We start from the raw sequence: 17,200 nt of genomic DNA, 5'->3' as shown, positions 1-17,200 counted from the left end.
GAAGCACTGAAGAACAAGGTATCATTCGGTCAAAATATCACCCCATCCAAAATGCCTCAGAGGACACACACACGCCCCCAACACACCTGTCTTCAGCAAATGCCCTACATGTGGCTTTCCATCTGCTTTCTTCACTGTTCAAAATGAGAAACGTGGGTGTGCCCTTGCTATAACGACTGCCTCACTTCATCTTCCTCTGCTCCCCAAGGCAGACCCTTGAAAAGACCCCTGAAGGGCCTCGCTGGCCTCCAGCTTGCTCTGACCACCACAACTGGCCGGCATGCAGTCCGTTACATGCCTGGGTCCTCCTCCCTTAGACCAGACAACAGCAGCAATGCTTTCTGACTCAGGTGGACACAATGAGTAAGAGTAGTAATTATCTGAACTAAAACAAATGTTTAAAAACTAGAGTTATCGCTCCTTTTCAGGGCAACAAATCCATTTCTCTCTATGAGCCCAAGACCAATTTGACATCCAAGCCAGTTTCTTGGAATTTGTCTCACTAACTGATCCAGGAGTCTTCAGGGTGAGCAGAAACTTCCCTTTCAAGAGGATTTTTAGTGAGGCACACTGCTGGCAAGAAGCCTACAGCACCCACCCACACCCAACACTCCGCGGCCCCTACTAATCTAACTTTAAACGAAAGCTGCGAAACGATGAACAATGCTGCTCTTGCAACCACATTTATTCAAACCTGGCACCAGCAAAGCCTATTCTTACAATTTTTATGATTCAATCCTGGGCACTAGCAACATGCAGCTTCTCTGAAAACAAACCCAAGGCAAGATCAAGTGGTAAATGAAGTATCAGGATTTTAAACATGACTTCTTGGTGGTTTGGGATGGTTTAACACACAGGGATTCGTTTTTCTTTTGTTCCTGAATCCAGCCCACCCACAGCATGCAGTTACAGAAGCCTCAACCACAAAACATTATGTTTGTGGTGCAATGGCCATCTTTCTGACCTCTCACTAATTACACTACGAGGTTCATGGCACTTGTTGGAAAAGAAACATGCCCAAGTTAGTTCAGCACGAGTGGATGAACAGATGTTTGTGGAATGGACAGGTACAGTGGCAACACCCTCACAGGTATGGCCCCACCTGTCTTCAGGGTATTTCATAAATCTTACAGCCTTCCCAGCAACTCTAGGGAATGGTCCTAAAGTGGATATTCACTTAAGAGACCAAATTAGGCTTTGAAATTTACACAGACTCAATCCACCTCCTGGTTTCTTGACCTCTGGAGTTGGCCCATCCTGGGCTGTGAGCTGAAATGATACACCTGAGCTAGCAGTCTTGGTGACTCCTTGAACTTAGACAGATTCACGCCATCAAGGGCACATTGAAAATTATTCTTAGAAAGCAACCGGCCGGGCGCAGTGGCTCCCACCTGTAATCCCACCACTTTGGGAGGCTGAGGCAGGCGGATCACCTGAGGTTGGGACCAGCCTGACCAACTTGGAGAAACTCCATCTCTACTAAAAATACAAAATTAGCCCGGTGTGGTGGTGCACGCCTGTAATCCCAGCTACTATGGAGGCTGAGGCAGGAGAATCGCTTGAACCCGCGAGGTGGAGGTTGCAGTGAGCCGAGATCGCGCCATTGCACTCCAGCCTGGGCAACAAGAGCAAAACTCTGTCTCAAAAAAAAAAAGCAAGCAACCTAGAGAGGCAATGCCAGTCTAAAATCTTGCTATCAATGCCATTCTGAAATATTTAAAAATGTGAAGTCCAGTGCAATGGTTCATAGTTCAGACTGCAACAGTATTATTATATCAAAGAGCTTTTTTTTGGAGACAGAGTCTTGCTCTGTCACCCAGGCTGGAGTGCAGTGGTGTGATCTCAGCTCAACTGCAACTTCCGCCTCCCGGGTTCAAGCAATTCTTCTGCCTCAGTCTACTGAGTAACTGGGATTACAGCCACAGACCACCATTCCTGGCTAATTTTTATATTTTTAGTACAGATGGGATTTCACCATGTTGGCCAGGATGGTCTCGAACTCCTGACCTCAAGTGATCCACCAGCCTCGGCCTCCCAAAGTGCTGGGATTATAGGCGTGAACCACCGCGCCCAGCCAGAAATAAAGATTTTAATAAATATTTTCAACTTAAAGGACTGTCCTTTATTTTATTCCTATAGTTTTGGTGATAAAGACCATCTTGCTAATTATGAAAAATGGAAATGGTGAATGATCACTAATTGAAAGATATTTTCCTTGACAAAATGAAAAGTTGGCAAATACAGCCGGGCATGGTGGCTCACACCTGTAATCCCAGCACTTTGGGAGGCCAGGGCAGGCAGATCACGAGGTCAGGAGTTCGAGATCAGCCTGGCCAACATGGCAAAACCTTATCTCCACTAAAAATGCAAAAATTAGCCGGGTGTGGTGGCGGGCGCCTGTAATCCCAGCTACTCAGGAAGCTGAGGCGGGAGAATCACTTGAACCCAGGAGGCGGAGGCTGCAGTGAGCCGAGAGCGCACCGCTGCACTCTAGCCTAGGCGACAGAGCAAGACTCCGTCTCAAAAAAAAAAACTTGGCAAATACAAGTCGTTCCTCAAATGTTTCTGGAGACCCGGGACTCCAGGCTCATTAGTGTTGTGGAGTGTCCACAGTCCTAGAGTCAGAAGCCTGCAATTTGCCCCTGGGTTCTCCAACCTGGCAGCTTTGGGACCTACAGCAAATCACTTACCTTTCTGGTGGTGGGTGAAAAATGAGGATGAAAATACCACCTGCCTCAGGCTGCAGACAGCAAGGATTAAAGGTGGCACTATGGGGAAATGTTTTGTGAAATATAATACTACAAATGCAATGTATGAAGAGGATTAAATTGGGTACAGTTGTGCATGCCTGTAGTACCAGCTACTCGGGAGACCGAGGCAGGAAAATTTGTTGAGCCCAGAAGTTCAAGACCGGCCTGGGCGACATAGTGAGAGCCAGTCCTTAAGGAAAAAAAAAAGAAAAACATTAACTGCTCTTGGATGAACCAACAGAAATGCTTTAAAATCTGCCACCACAGAAAAACATTCAACATGACTTCAAGCGGGAATTATCAAACCCTCTTTCCAGCATGGTCTCGGGCAGCAGGGGGGCAAGGGAAGCATGGTTGAGAGATCCTCCCAAATCTGGGTGGAGGCAGAAGCAATCCTTCCCCATGTATTCCCAGAGTGAAGCCTTGGATTACTTTTTTTAAACTTAGTGTACAGTTCAATGTCTACTTCTCCCAGAACTGTATTTTTCCAGTTAAGATTTTTTTTAAAAAAGACCATCTCTCACATGGACATTAAATGCTAACATCCAAACACGTTAACTGTTTAGTAAAACCTTTTTACTTTGAAACAACTGCAGGCCAGGTATGGTGGCTTATGCCTGTAATCCCAACACTTTGAGAGGCCGAGGCGGGCAGATCACTTGAGTGACGCCAGTTCAAGATAGCCCTAGCCAACACGGCGAAAACTCAGCCTCTATTAAAAATACAAAAATTGGCCGGGCACGGTGGCTCACGCCTGTAATCCCAGCACTTTGGGAGGCCGAGACGGGCGGATCACGAGGTCAGGAGATCGAGACCACCCTGGCTAACATGGTGAAACCCTGTCTCTACTAAAAATACAAAAAAATTAGCCGGATGTAGTGGCAGGCGCCTGCAGTCCCAGCTACTTGGGAGGCAGAGGCAGGAGAATGGCGTGAACCCAGGAGGCGGAGCTTGCAGTGAGCCGTGCCACTGCACTCTAGCCTGGGCGACTGAGCGAGACTCGTCTCAAAAAAAAAAAAAAAATTAGGACTGGCGCTGTGACTCACACCTGTAATTCCTGCACTTTGGGAGACTGAGGCAGCAGATCACTTGAGGTCAGGGATTCGAGACCAGCCCGGGCAAAATGGTGAAACCTCATCTCTACTAAAAACACAAAAAATTAGCTGGGCGTGATGGCGGGCGCCTGTAATCCCAGCTACTCAGGAGGCTGAGGCAAGAGAAATGAGGCAAGAGAAACACTTGAACCCAGGAGGCGGAGGCTGCAGTGAGCCAAGACCGTGCCACTGCACTCCAGCCTGGGTGACACTGAGACTCCATCTCGAAAAAAAAAACAACACTCTGATATGAGAAACTAGTTTTATAGGCAAGTAGCAGAAAAGAAAGTGGCCTGGAAGACTTACTCATCTCCAAGAACTTTTATCTTTATCCAAGTAAGACCTTAACCTTCAGCTTCAAGCAAAATCCTCGAAAAGATAAGGACAGCTGTTGGGCATATTCAGGGAAAATTATGTACTTCACACTGCCAAGTAGAACTTTTTTTTTGAGACGGAATCTTGCTCTGTCGCCCAGGCTGGAGTGCAGTGGCGCAATCTCTGCTCACTGCAAGCTCCGCCTCCCAGGTTCATGCCATTCTCCTGCCTTAGCCTCCTCAGTAGGTGGGATTGCAGGCACCTGCCACCACGCCCGGCCAATTTTTTTGCATTTTTTAATAGAGACGGGGTTTCACCGGGTTAGCCAGGATGGTCTCGATCTCCTGACCTTGTGATCCGCCCACCTCGGCCTCCCAAAGTGCTGGGATTACAGGCCTGAGCCACCGCGCCTGGCCAGAACTTCTTACTATCACTTAAAATTATAAAAATAATTTGGAGCAAATTTGCATACTGTAATACATTCAACTCTATGACTAAATGATACATGGTGATCACGCATTCCACAAGAGAATGGTCCTTAGACAGTAAACATATTTTTGTCTTAAAATTAGTGCCACTGGGCAAGGCGGCTCACATCTGTGATCCCAGCACTTTGAGAGGCTGCAGGAGGATCACTTGAGCCTAGGAATTTGAGACCAGCCTGGGCAACATAGTTTAAGACCCTGTCTCTACAAAAAAAAAAAAATTAGATTAAAAATTTAAAAATATAATAAACTAGTAGCTACATTTACAATTTCTTCACTACATAAACATTTAATGAGAAGAGAAAAAAATTAAATTCTGGCCAGGAGCGAGGGCTCACTCCTGTAATTCCAGCTTTTTGGGAGGCCAAGGTGGGCAGATTGCTTGAGCCCAAGAGTTCTGAGGCCAGCCTGGGCAACGTGGAAAGACCCTGTCTCTACAAAAAATTCAAAAAATTAGCTGGGTGTGGTGACATGTGCCTGTGGTCCCAGTTACCTGGGAGGCTGAGGTGGGAGGATTGCTTCTTGAGCCTGGGAGACAGAGGCTGCAGTGAGCGGAGATCACGCGACTGCACTCCAGCCTGGGTTGACAGAGTGAGACCCTGTTGCAAAAAAAAAAATAAATAAATTTTAACTGGACATCACTTTTACACGATGCCTAAATATAGCTGATGCTAAATGTATCTGAATTTCCAATTGTTATTTTTTTTTCCCCAGACGAAGTCTTGCTCCATCACACAGGCTGGAGTGCAGCGGCACGACCTCAGCTCACTGCAACCTCCACCTCCTAGGTACAAGCGATTCTCCTGCCTCAGCCTCCCGAATAGCTGGGACTGCAGGTGTGTGCCACCGTACCTGGCTAATTTTGTTTTGTTTTTTTTTTTAGTAGATACAGGGTTTCACCATGCTGGCCAGGCTGGTCTCGAACTCCTGACGTCATGATCCGCCCACCTCAGCCTCCCAAAGTGTTGGGATTACAGGTGTAAGCCACCGCACCCGGCCACCAATTGCTATTTATAATGGAATCACCTGTGAAGTGTTCTCATGGAAAAGTTTCACAAGGATTTATAACAGATCATAAATATCATAAAAATTTCTTAAAAATCAGCACACCGATGAGGCCCCCTAACCACCACCTACCTGCCTACTCTACTTTCACAACCACTTCAACACCGGCTTACAATGTATAATAATACAGACCGGCAATCTACTTGTTTCAGATAAAAGGGACAAATGCTTCGGTAGGAAACTAAAGTTTGCCTCGTGCCTCCCAGGCCCCAAATCTCTACTCATTCATTGTGTGAAGATGCCACTCAAACCACTATCTGCCTCAGATTCCAAACTTCCTGATGGAAACAAATCAAACCTTTCTCTGCCAGGACTTTATTAAGATAAAAAGCATCCAATAAATAGAACCTAAAAGGCTGGGCATGGTGGCTCACGCCTGTAATGCCACCACTCTGGGAGGCCGAGGCCGGTGGATCACCTGAGGTTGGGAGTTCGAGACCAGCCTGACCAACATGGAGAGGCCCCCGTCTCTAGTAAAAATACAAAATTAGCTAGGTGTAGCGGAGCATGCCTGTAATTCCAGCTACTCGGGAGGCTGAGGCAGGAGAATCGCTTGAACTCGGGAGGTGGAGGTTGCGGTGAGCCCAGATTGCGCCACTGCACTCCAGCCTGGGCAACAAGAGCTAAACTCTAACTCAAAAAAAAAAAAAAAAAAAAAAAAACCCTAGAAAATCCTAGTTCCTGCAAAGGTTCAATCAAAGCAAGATTCAAATATAAGGTCACAATTTCCTGGGCCATAAATGCTAATACTAAATGTTAACACTTACACATCTTTCAAAACTGCACAAGGTGAATTAACTTGCTGACAAAATGTAGCAGGATAGCAAGTCCAAGAGGTATAAATAAGGGAAGGGATCACTCCTCTGGGGCCATGAAAAGTAATCAAAAGAAAACGAGAAAAGGTGAAAGCAGTCCATAAGAGAAGAGTCCCCAGCCCAAAGAAAACGACTAAAGGCTTTTCCAAGAATAGAAGACTTCTAACCCCCACATCTTGCTAAAGCCTAAAGAAAAGGGCAGTCTACTGTCTACCCAAAGGAAAGGGACTTACAGAAGTCTTCTTCCCCATCACTGACTCTACCTGTCCCCTACCTGGAGGCCTTAACCAGGGAGCACCGTATATATCTGTGTGATCAAAATATTAGCAGCTGTCCTTTGTCAACGTGGTATTTAACATGAAGAATTTAGGAAAAATAACAAACAGACTTAGATTCCTCATGCTTAGGAATATAGGCCTTCAAGACTCTGAAAATACTAGAAGGAGCCAAAGGAATTTTTTGCCTAGAGGCACCAAACAAGTTCAATCAGAAAAACCACAAACAATTAGGCACCTCTCAGCTCCAGGAAGAGGCGGCTAAGCTCCAGGAAGATAGGGAGACTGATAAATAGCGTCCAGTGGCGGCAAGGCCAAGCCTGGCAGTCATTGCCAGCCTCCAATCTGAACTAAAGAATATTCCAAACAACACTGGGGCCTGCAGATTCCATTCACAAATCCCAGGGACCAAGAGCCACCCACATAACCAAGGGGCCCCGGCACCACGGAACAGGGAGAGGAGCACCTGCCAATGTCCTGCGGCCTCCCCCTGCTTTCCAGCTGTGAATGAGGCCCTGGTTCCCACACTTCATTCACAGTCTGGGCTGGGCGGCTGCTGTAACTACATCCCACGAGACCACACACAAAGCATCACGCACAAGGGACAGTAGCAGCACTCTGAGCAATCCATGGAGATTCCCATCCACAAATACCTGAGGAAAAGAGAGCTTAAAGTCCTAAATTTGAATCCTAACTTCAGATGGCACCTCGCGATTCCATGTGGACCACAAATATGCCATCACACCACTCATTTTAAAGAGGGCAAAATCTTGAAAGAGATTCAGCATCAGTGAATTACCGGAGTCCAGAAAAAGAAGCCACTGAAACTGATGCTTCACTGCTGATCCATGTCACCTAAGCAGCAACTGGCAATCAATGTTGGAAATGTGGAGAAGAGATCCCTCATTCTCCTCAAATTTGGCCACTGAACTGGGGGAGAGCATGCAGACCGCCGTACACCCCAAATAATTCATCCATCTGGATTAACTGGGGCAGAACCTCATGAGTAATCTTGAGAATCTCAATCGTTCAACTACTTGAGGAAATAAAGGTAGAAAGGGGTTTTAAGCATCCACGTTTCGGGGCCCAAGCTTGCACCCAAGTAGACTGCCGTTCTAGGGAAGGCAAATACTAACAATCTGGAAAAACATTCAACAATGAAAACAAACGAACTAAAGAAAAAGAAAGCTGAAACCCTCCCAAGTTTGGACCCTGATCTGAGAGAGGCCTGGCTGACCAGAGATTTAGAAACCCGATGAACCCACAAAGGCTTCCTCTGCAATCCACGTGAGAAGGGGCTTCCAGAGGAGGTCCGCCTCTCCGCGCCCTGTGAGGACAAAGGAGGCGACGTTTCCCGCCTCGGGAACCTGGGACTCTCCTGGAATCGGGGGCGGGACCGGGACAAAGAGGAGAAGGCGGTAGGGAAGGAGTGAGGAAGGGGGGTCGCCCCGCCGTGGAGCTCGGGACCCGAGGGGGTGTGTGCTCCAGGCACGTGCGCGCGTCCCCACGACCCCGCAACAGACAAAAGCCCGGCCGCGGGGAGGCGGCAGCCGGGGGCCCGGTGCGCGCGCACCCCCCGCGCGTGGCGCCGCCGCCAGCCGAGGGGCCGCGTGCGGGGGGGAGCGGCTGCGCGCGCACCGAGTCCTCGCCGCCGCCGCCGCCGCCATTTTGTTTCCTCCGCACAATGGAGGAGAGTTAACGGCCGAGCGCGGGAGCAAGGCCGGCAAGGGAGGAAGGGGCCAGGCGCCGGGATGAGGGGACCGGGCGGAGGCGACGAGCGCGGGACCCCTCCAGCCTTGTCACCGCGAACCCTCAGTGGGGACCTCACTGAGGAGGGAGGGCGGGCGGGGGAGGGGCAGAGGCGGGAGTGGGCCCGGCCGCCGCCACATTGGCGCTTACCTTGTCGGCGTCCCCTTCTTCGACCGCAGCCGCCGCCGCCCTCCTGCCACAGCCCGCCGGGGTCTGCCCCCAAAAGCCACGCGGTGCGCGCCGGGCTGCTGGGTCCAAGTGCAATGGCGAGAAGAGGAGGAGGAGGAGTCCGGACCGGGGGCGAGCGGGCGGGCGGGCAGGCGCGCGCCGGGGAGGTGCGGGAACACGTGACCGGCTGAAGCCCCGCCCCCTTTGACGCCGCGTTGCGCCTCGACGCAGGCCCAACCCAAATCGGAGGGAGGGGCGAAAAGAGATAAGGGGGGCTGGGGGGCGGGCGTGAGTTGTCACGTGGTACAAGCGTGGGTGTTTGCGTGCATAGTCACGTGAGTTCGGCACCTTTCCCTCCGCTTTCGATAGGTTGCTCCATCATGTGACAGTGGCGAATTTCGCGGTTTCCTTCGCCATCTGACAACAACTTTTGGCCCCTTCCCTTTGCCGTACTGGGAGTCCTCCATCACGTGACGAGGCCACGCTCTGGTTTTCGCTAAGGCGGTTTTTGAGCGGCCATTACCACGTGATGCAAGGCAAGCGTCAGAGGCGGAGCCTCCCTACGGCTGCGACATTTCGCGCCTGCGCGGCCGCCATCTTACCCCCGTCGCCGTGAGTACGTTAGCGGAAATGGCTCTGAGAGGCTTTGACGCATGTGTACCTTCTTAGTGGAGGTATCTCGGCCGGGGACTTTGGAGCTCCAGTGGAGGTGGCTATGCTTCCCCCATCTCCCTTAAGAGGCACAGAAGGTTAGAGATGTGTGCGAGGAACGGCCAGGTCCAGCGTCTCCTCGTTGCTGCCTCTTGAGCCCGGGGCCGGCGCCAATGTGCGCCCGGGTTCTTGGGTTCTTTCGTCCCGCAGACCTGCCTTGGTGTAGCCTCCCCGGGCCGTAGCTTCCGAAGGCTATAGCCGACCTGGTCGGGGTCCTCTAGCCCGCTTTCCCCTTCCCCCATTGACAGATGGAGAAACTGAGGCCCAGGCCAAAAAATATCTCACTAGAAGGCTCACGGCCAGTTCCTGGAAAAGTTGGGGCTGGGACTCAACGGACGTTCGTCCAGCAACAACGCGGAGCTCCGAAGTAAAGGCGTCCGTGACCGAGTTTCTTGTCCTTAGAAGCGTGGTGTTCTTGAAGGCTCCCAGGCGCCTTATGAGGCCCCCGATGTACAATCTGTGCTTAAACTAAACCCCACTCTCTTCCAGGATCAGGTTGGCCATCCGCAGGCGTAGTTGCTAGGAAGGTTTGACAGATGTCCGCCTGTTGATTCAGACGTTCCCAGGATTTGGAGCAAGAAGAGCAAGGAAGGCCAGGCGCTGTGGCTCACGCCTGTAATCCCAACACTTTGGGAGGCCGAGGCGGGCGGATCAGGAGGTCAGGAGTTCGAGACCAGCCTGGCCAGCATGGTGAAACCCCGTCTGTACTAAAAATACAAAAGAAAATTAGCCGGGTGTGGTGGCACATGCCTGTAGTCCCACCTACTTGGGAGGCTGAGGCGGGAGAATTGTTTGACCTGGCAGGCGGAGGTTGCAGTGAGCCGAGATTGCGCCACTGCACTCCAGCCTGGGCGACAGAGCGAGACTCCGTCTCAAAAAAAAAAGAGCAAGAAGGTGTTGAAAATGGGTTTCCTGGCTGGGCGCGGTGGCTCACGCTTGTAATCCCAGCACTTTGAGAGGCTGAGGTGGGCGGATCACTTGAGGTCAGGAGTTTGAGACCAGCCTGGCCAACATGGTGAAACACCGTCTCCACTAAAAATACAAAAATTAACTGGGTGTGGTGGAGGGCGCCTGTAATCCCAGCTAATCTGGAAGCTGAGACAGGAGGATCGCTTGAACCCAGGAGGCGGAGGTTGCAGTGAGCCGAGATTGCGCCATTGCACTCCAGCCTGGGCGATAGAGTGAGACTCAGCCTCAAAAAAAAATAAATAAATAAAAATTCGCCAGGTGTGGTAGTGTGCTCCTATCCCAGCTACTCAGGAGGCAGAGGCACAAGAATGGCTTGAATCACTTGAACCTGGGAGGCAGAGGTTACAGTGAGCCGAGATGGCACCACTGCACTCCAGCCTGGGCGATAGAGCGAGACTCCGACTTCCCGTCTCAAAAAAAAAAAAAAAATTGAAGTGTAAAGATGTGATTATGTGGCAAGGTAAGGGTTAAAAAGAAAACAAGAACAAGTTTTCCTCTGCTTAGCCAGCTCACTTCAAGGACAGTTAAAAGATAACACTGTCTGAAAAGTCGAGGCCAAAGGAATGGGCTCCAGACACCCTCCTCCGGAGCAAAGTTGAAAAGAAAAATTCCTTTACTGTCTCTCGTTTTCTGAACCATTAATTATGACTATGTTTGCCAATGGTTGTATTTAGTAAGATCTGTAGACTCTTTTTCTTTTGACACAGCTGCAAGGCCAACAGCTGTGCAAAGCCACAAGTTATGCTAAGTCAGCAGTTATGCTATAGATTACATGACCTGTGACTGTATCATTAACTGCTTTTGTTTTGCTTCAGTAAGTTTGCCTATAAAACCACACTCAGTCTTTGTTCAATGCTCAGCTTTTCAGATACAAATCCACTGAGCCGATGTACATCTAAATAAATCCTCCTGTTTACCGTGTCGGTCTCTCTGGTCCTTTGTTTCCTGCAACAATTACAGAAATGAGTGCCTGGCCGGGCATGGTGGCTCACGCCTGTAATCCCCACACTCTGGGAGGCCGAGGCCGGAGGATCCCTTAAGCCCAGGAGTTTGAGGCCAGCTTGAGCAACATGGCAAAACCCAGTCTCTACAAAAATTAGCTGAGAGTGATGGCCTGTGTCCATAGTTCCATCTACTTGGGAGGAGTAGGTGGGAGGATCGCTTGAGCTGTGGAGGTCCAGGCTGCAGTGAGACATGATGGAGTCACTGCACTTTTCAGCCTGGATGGCACAGCTAGACCGTCTCAAAAAAGAAATGAGCGCATGCTGTACCCTCTGCTTTTTAATTTTATTTACATTTTACTGTGGATTTTTAATAGGTAGCATAGTCACATGATATGTCAAATGTGCCAAAGATGCCTGGCGCGGTGGCTCACGCCTGTAATTCCAGCACTTTGGGAGGCTGAGGTGGGCGGATCACGAGGTCAGGAGATCAAGACCATCCTGGCTAACACAGTGAAACCCCGTCTCTACTAAAAATACAAAAAAAAAAAATTAGCCAGGTGTGGTGGTTGGCACCTGTAGTCTCAGCTACTCGGGAGGCTGAGGCAGGAGAATGGCATGAACTCAGGAGGCGGAGGTTGCAATGAGCCAAGATCGTGCCATTGCACTCCAGTCTGGGCGACAAGAGTGAGACTCCCATCTCAAAAAAACAAAAGTGCCAAAGACATGAGAGCACAAAGTCTTCCTCAGACATCCAGTTCCCTCCCTCTTAGCAGCCATTGTACAGTTTGTTTTTTTTTTGAAACGGAGTCTTGCTCTGGTGGTACACATCTGTAGTCCCAGCTACTCAGGAGGCTGAGGTGGGAGGATCATTTGAGCCCAGGAGGTTGAGGCTGCAGTGAACTGAGATTGGGCCACTGCTCTCTAGCCTAGGCAACAGAAGCCCTGTCTCAAACAAAAACAAAACCAAAAAATTGGTTAAAGCTTGAAATTGTTGAAGGTCACTGTGATAATAACAAATGTTAATAACAAAGCCTAGACTGGCTTTTTTCGGAACAGGTCAGTTGTAGTGACTTGCTTGAGCTAACAGCGCTGCCAAGTGGCAGAATGAGGATGGTTACTAGTTTTCTGACTCCCAACTCCAGAGAGCCCAAGGTTACTTAAAACGCTTTTGAAGATCTCATTCCGCTAAGGCGTTTCTTGTTCCAAGGACCCCAAACACAGTAAAGGGCGGATAGGGTCATGATGACAAGCACAGTCTTTGGATCAAACCCAAACCTCCTAGGGTTTGATTTGGAGAAGGACTGATTTGGAGTTAATTCAACATCAAGGGGTTGCTTCAGTACCTGGCATGGAGTTAAAGCTTCAAAAACAGTAATGGTTATGATTGTTACCTCTTGAACGGGTGCCCCATCCAACCAGAAGTTCCTGAAAAGTGTTGTCTTGGCCAGGCATGGTGGCTCACGCCTGTAATCCTACACTTTGGGAGGCGGAGGCAGGGGGATTGCTTGAGCCCAGGAGTTCAAGACCAGCCTGGGCAACATAGTGAGACCCCATCTCTATGTTTTTTATCTGTCTATCTATCTATTTATTTATTTTTGAGATGGAGTCTCGTTCTGTAGTCCCAGCTAGGGTGCAGTGATAATGATCTCAGCTTACTGCAACCTCCGCTTCCCGAGTTTAAGCAATTCTGCCTCAGCCTCCCAAGTCACTGGGATTGCAGGCGTACACCACCATGTTCAGCTAATTGTTGTATTTTTAGTAGAGACTGGGTTTTGCCATGTTGGCCAGGCTGGTCTCAAACTCCTGAACTCAAATTATCCACCCACCTTGGCCTCCCAAAGTGCTGGGATTACAGGCATGAGCTACCGCACCCAGCCCCATCTCTACATTAAAAAAAAAAAAAAATTCAAGAATAAAAACAAAAAGAAGACTGGGGGCAGTGGCTCATACTTGTAATCCCAGCACTTTGGGAGGCCAAGATTGGTGGATCACTTGAGGTCAGGAGTTCAAGACCACCCTGGCCAACATGGTGAAACTCTGTCTCTACTAAAAGTACAAAAATTAGCTGGGCATGATGGCTGGCATCTGTAATTCCAGCTACTCGGGAGGCTGAGGCACGAGAATCGCTTGAACCTGGGAGGTAGAGGTTGCAGTGAGCCGAGATCAAGCTACTACACTCCAGCCTGGGTGACAGCGAGACTGTGTCTAAAAAAAAAGAAAGGGCTGGGCGCGGTGGTTCACTCCTCTAATCCCAGCATTTTGGGGCACCGAGGTGGGCGGATCACCTGAGGTCAGGAGTTCGAGACCAGCCTGGCCAACATGGTGAAACCCCATCTCTACTTAAAATACAAAAAATTAGCTGGGCATGGTGGTATGCACCTGTAATCCCAGCTACTCGGGAGGCTGAGGCAGGAGAATCGCTTGAACCCAGGAGATGGAGGTTGCAGTGAGCTGAGATTGCACCATTGCACTCCAGACTGGGGGACAAGAGTGAGACTTCGTCTCAAAAAAAGAAAAAAAGAAAAAGAAATTTTTTAAAGTAAAAAGTTTTCAGCCCAACTTTCCAATAAACCCCATCCATCAGGCTCCTAGTCCTTGGTCACCATAAAGGATGGAAGACGCAAGATGCCGTCTGCCCTGTCTTGCCGAACTGCTACCCTGACCCAACCTTGCACCTCTGCCCTTGTCCTTCCACCACTCAGTGGTCACAAACCCTGTATACAACACCATTCTCTCCTTGCCTTAGTGACATCATCTGTCATCTGGCTATTCCTTCTCTCTTCCTTCCCTCCCACTCATTGGTTGAAGATTGAGGTCATCCCCCTCTTGTAATCCCTCAGTCTAGACAGGTCCTGTCACTCTCAGTGACTCTGCTGTCCTTACAGCCTCTCTATTCATTGTCTTCCTTATCTTGAAAGATTCCACCCACTCTCCCAATCACACCCAGTTAACTTCCCTCTTGAAAGCTTTTTGTCTTATGCCTGTTCCCTTCTTGCCCCACAGGGTGGACATGAGTGACCACTCTGGGATGGACACTATGGGATGACCACAGTCGTTGGGGAGTCATTCCTCTCCCTTGATCAAACTGTAGTCTAGATGGCAGGTCCCTGCTGCCTGACTCCCAAACTAGACCCACACCTTGACCACAATGATTGACTCAATGATTTACAATGAGCAAATGATCATAATCAGGCTGGTCAGAGTCAGTGAGCTCCAGGCCTGAGACTTAGGAGCAAGAAAAGACTTTTCTGGCCCTCTAATCCCAGCACTTTGGGAGGCTGAGTTGGGTGGATCAAGAGTTCAAGAGTTCAAGACCAGCTTGGCCAAGATGGTGAAACTCCATATGTACTAAAAATACAAAAATTAGCCAGGCATGGTGGCGGGTGCCTGTAATCCCAGCTACTCGGGGGGCTGAGGCAGAGAATTGCTTGAACCCAGGAAGCAGAGGATGCAGTCAGCCGAGATCATGCCACTGCACTCCAGGCCTGGCGACAGAGCGAGACTCCGTCTCAAAAAAGAAGACTTCTCATCTTAAAGCCAGGAAAATGTGGCTGCTTGCAGTGGCTCACACCTGTAATCCCAGCACTTTGGGAGGCCAAGGCAGGCGGATCACGAGGTCAGGAGATCGAGACCATCCTGGCTAACATGGTGAAACCCTGTCTCTACTAAAAATACAAAAAAATTAGCCAGGGGTGGTGGCGGGCACCTGTAGCTGTAGTCCCAGCTACTCAGGAGCTGAGGCAGGAGAATGGCGTGAACCCGGGAGGCAGAGCTTGCAGTGAGCCTAGATTGCGCCATTGCCCTCCAGCCTGGGTGACAGAGCAAGACTCCATCTTAAAAAAAAAAAAAAAAGCCAGGAAAATGTATGATGTGTGTATTATTAGGTTTCTCCCGAGAAAGCTAATAGGAGGTAGGTAGATGAGAGGGGATTTATTAGGATAATTGGCTCATGTGATCATGGAGGCTGAGATGTCCTACCACACGCACTGACTGTAGACCCTGAAAAGCCATTTGCTCCAGTAGCTGGAGACCCTGAAAAACCAGTAGCGAGGCTCAGTCTGAATCCTAAAGCTTCAGAGCCAGGGACACCAATGGTGTAATTCCCAGTCCGTGGCCGAAGGCCTGAGAACCAGGGATCACTGATAAGTCTTGGAGTGTCAAGGAGGAGAGTTCTGAGGAGGAAAATCCTTTCTCTCCTTTTTCTGTTCTGTCGGAGCCCCAGCAGATTGGATGGCGCTCACCCAGAAGTAATGCTTTATCAGACGTGTTGCTCTGTCTCTCAGGCTGGAGCACAGTAGTGTGATCTCAGCTCACTGCACCCTCCGCCCCCTGGGCTACAGTGACCCTCTCACTTCATCCTCCTGAGTAGCTGGGACAACATGCGCGTGACCACCACACCCTGCTAATTTTCATAATTTTTGTTGAGACAAGCTTTCCACATGTTGCCCAGGCTGGTCTCGAATTCAAGCTCAAGTGATCTGCCCACCTCGGCCTCCCAAAGTGCTGATTGCAGGCGTGAGCCACGGAGCCCAGCCACTGTTTTTTTTTCTTCTTTGTCTTATTTTTACCACATCACAGCTCAAATCTGAGTATTTTCTAATCCAGCCAAGTTCACACCTAAAATTAACTATCACAGCACAGTGTGGTTGGAGGCAGGGAATATACCCAGATAAAAGAACTTGGCAGAGAGTGAAGCCAACCCAGAAGAAAGTGGAGCCAAAGCATGGAGCCAGAAAACACTATGGTGGTTCCTCAAAAAATTAAACATAAACCAGGCACAGTGGCGAGTGCCTGTCATCCCAGCTACTCGGGAGGCTGAGGCAGGATGATCCCTTCAGTCCAGGAGTTCAAGGCCAGCCTAGGTAACATAGTGAGACCCAGTTGCTTAATAAATAAGAAAGAGATGGAGATGGCAAATTTTATGCTATATGTATCGTACCACAATCCTTTTTTTTTTTTTTTTTTTTCTGAGACAGAGTTTTGTTGTGTTGCCCAGGCTGGAGTGCAATGGTGTCATCTTGGTTCACCACAACCTCTGCCTCCTGGGTTCAAGCGATTCTCCTGCCTCAGCCTCCCGAGTAGCTGGGATTACAGGCATGTGCCACCATGCCTGGCTAATTTTTGTATTTTTAGTAGCAGCAGGTTTTCACCATGTTGGCCAGGCTGGTCTTAAACTCCTGACCTCGTGATTCGCCCGCCTCAGCCTCCCAAAGTTTAGGGATTACAGGCGTGAGCCACCGCACCCGGCCGCCAGGAGCTATTTTTTAGATGGCCATGGTAACAGGAGCTGGGGCTGAATAAAATGCCAGATTCAAAGGATCCAGGAGAACAAAGGCATTGAGGAAGGGGTTAGTGCCAGCATAGGGTAGAACTTGAGGGCTCTGGAACCAAGACCTGGGTTCAAATGCCTTCTTGGAAACAAACAAACAAAAACGCTGGCTGGGCTTGGTGGCTCATGCCTGTAATCCCAGCACTTTGGGAGGCCGAGGCAGGTGGATCACATGAGGTCAGGAGTTTGAGACCAGGCTAGCCAACATGGTGAAACCCCGTCTCTACTAAAACTATAAAAATTAGCTGGACGTGGTGGTGCGCGCCTGTAATCCCAGCTACTCGGGAGGCTGAGGCACGAGAATCACTTGAATCTGGGAGGTTTAGTGAGCTGAGACTGTGCCGCTGCATTCCACCCTGGGCCACAAAGGGAGACTCTGTCTCAAAAACAAACAAACAAACAAGCAAACAAAAAAAACCAGCATGGGCAATGTGGTAAAACTCAATCTCTACAAAAAATACAAAAATTAGTCAGGTGTGGTGTTGTGTATCTGTAGTCCCAGCTACTCGGGAGGCTAAGGTGGGAGGATCA

At 49.6% G+C, this 17,200-nt stretch overlaps 1 protein-coding gene and 1 long non-coding RNA gene across 14 annotated transcripts in view; one reads left to right on the top strand and one right to left on the bottom strand.

Moving 5' to 3' along the window:
- ILF3 (interleukin enhancer binding factor 3) overlaps positions 1-8,956 on the bottom strand; it is a 35,240-nt gene extending 26,284 nt beyond the window's left edge. For 10 of the 13 annotated variants that reach the window (XM_024236957.3, XM_054539664.2, XM_054539667.2 and 7 more), the window contains exon 1: positions 8,699-8,955. The gene's annotated coding sequence lies outside the window, so the exon portion shown is untranslated. Of the gene's footprint in view, positions 1-5,137; positions 5,244-8,064; positions 8,250-8,698 lie in introns of those variants that run through there. The other 3 variants (XM_054539662.2, XM_063719932.1, XM_054539663.2) reach the window with 3 other exon arrangements.
- Positions 8,957-9,020: 64 nt separating this feature from the next.
- On the top strand, positions 9,021-11,319 carry LOC134760687 (uncharacterized). Its single transcript, XR_010138560.1, has 2 exons — positions 9,021-9,332; positions 9,676-11,319. It is a non-coding gene; the product is annotated as an uncharacterized LOC134760687 (long non-coding RNA).
- The last annotated feature ends 5,881 nt before the right edge of the window (positions 11,320-17,200 follow it).

Source organism: Pongo abelii, chromosome 20 (assembly GCF_028885655.2).
Source record: "Pongo abelii isolate AG06213 chromosome 20, NHGRI_mPonAbe1-v2.0_pri, whole genome shotgun sequence".
Lineage (NCBI taxonomy): Eukaryota > Metazoa > Chordata > Mammalia > Primates > Hominidae > Pongo > Pongo abelii.
The sequence above is the reverse complement of the archived record's forward strand: the minus strand, read 5'-3'. Positions and strand labels throughout refer to the sequence as shown.